The sequence below is a fragment of the Schistocerca cancellata genome, chromosome 10 (assembly GCF_023864275.1).
Source record: "Schistocerca cancellata isolate TAMUIC-IGC-003103 chromosome 10, iqSchCanc2.1, whole genome shotgun sequence".
NCBI lineage: Eukaryota > Metazoa > Arthropoda > Insecta > Orthoptera > Acrididae > Schistocerca > Schistocerca cancellata.
In genome coordinates this window covers 221,749,046-221,749,823 of record NC_064635.1, presented here as the reverse complement: position 1 = coordinate 221,749,823, position 778 = coordinate 221,749,046, and the positions used below count along the sequence as shown (strand labels likewise).

General features: G+C 43.4%; 1 non-coding gene across 1 annotated transcript; it reads left to right on the top strand.

Moving 5' to 3' along the window:
- Positions 1–427: 427 nt before the first annotated feature.
- On the top strand, positions 428–499 carry Trnad-guc (transfer RNA aspartic acid (anticodon GUC)). The gene has a single exon. It is a non-coding gene; the product is annotated as a tRNA-Asp (tRNA).
- Positions 500–778: the final 279 nt, after the last annotated feature.

The window sequence follows — 778 nt, the reverse complement described above, 5'->3', positions numbered from 1 at the left end:
GTACAGACTGTGTTCAACAAGTTGACCATGGTGTCTTGAAACATATGTTGTTAATATAAGCTAACAACAAGTAACGATTTTTTTTTCACTTTTTTGGGAGGTAGACACACAGTACCCCCCCCCCCCCCCCGCACCGGCACTGGTAATGGGCGTTATGGAAAATTTGTTGGTATTAAGCACTGACACCAGCGTATTGTACGTCTGGGGACCGAACTGCCGTGTTGCACTTGGATCGGTGCCACGTCGCACGGAGCTGCCGCCACGTGGTACTGCGAGGGCGCCTACCCTGTGTGTTCAGCGCTCCGAATCACTGTCACGGAATGAGTGAATTGTTGATATTGTACCGAATATGTGTGTCACGCATTAAGTAATGGAAAAAGTACACCGAGGTGGAACTCATCAGTGTAGTAATAAATTTAACGAGAAGTCCTCGGTAGTATAGTGGTTAGTATCCCCGCCTGTCACGCGGGAGACCCGGGTTCGATTCCCGGCCGGGGAGAAATTTTTTATCAGATGAAAAGTGTTTCTCGTTACCTCCTGGCTGCGGAAAAAATGCGTGTTTTGTCGTAGAGTTCTTTTTACAAGTTGTCTGGTTTAATTACCATCTTTTGCAGCTGCAATGAAAGTTACGCATTATTCTAAAGCATCGTCAGTGGTCATTTTACAATATGGTTTTTTTCTCTTAACAATTTTGTTGGATAGTTAGCATGCGTTGCTTATTACTATAATGAGTTTTAATATTTATCGTAACTCACTTTTTTGTTTTCTACTTCATTCT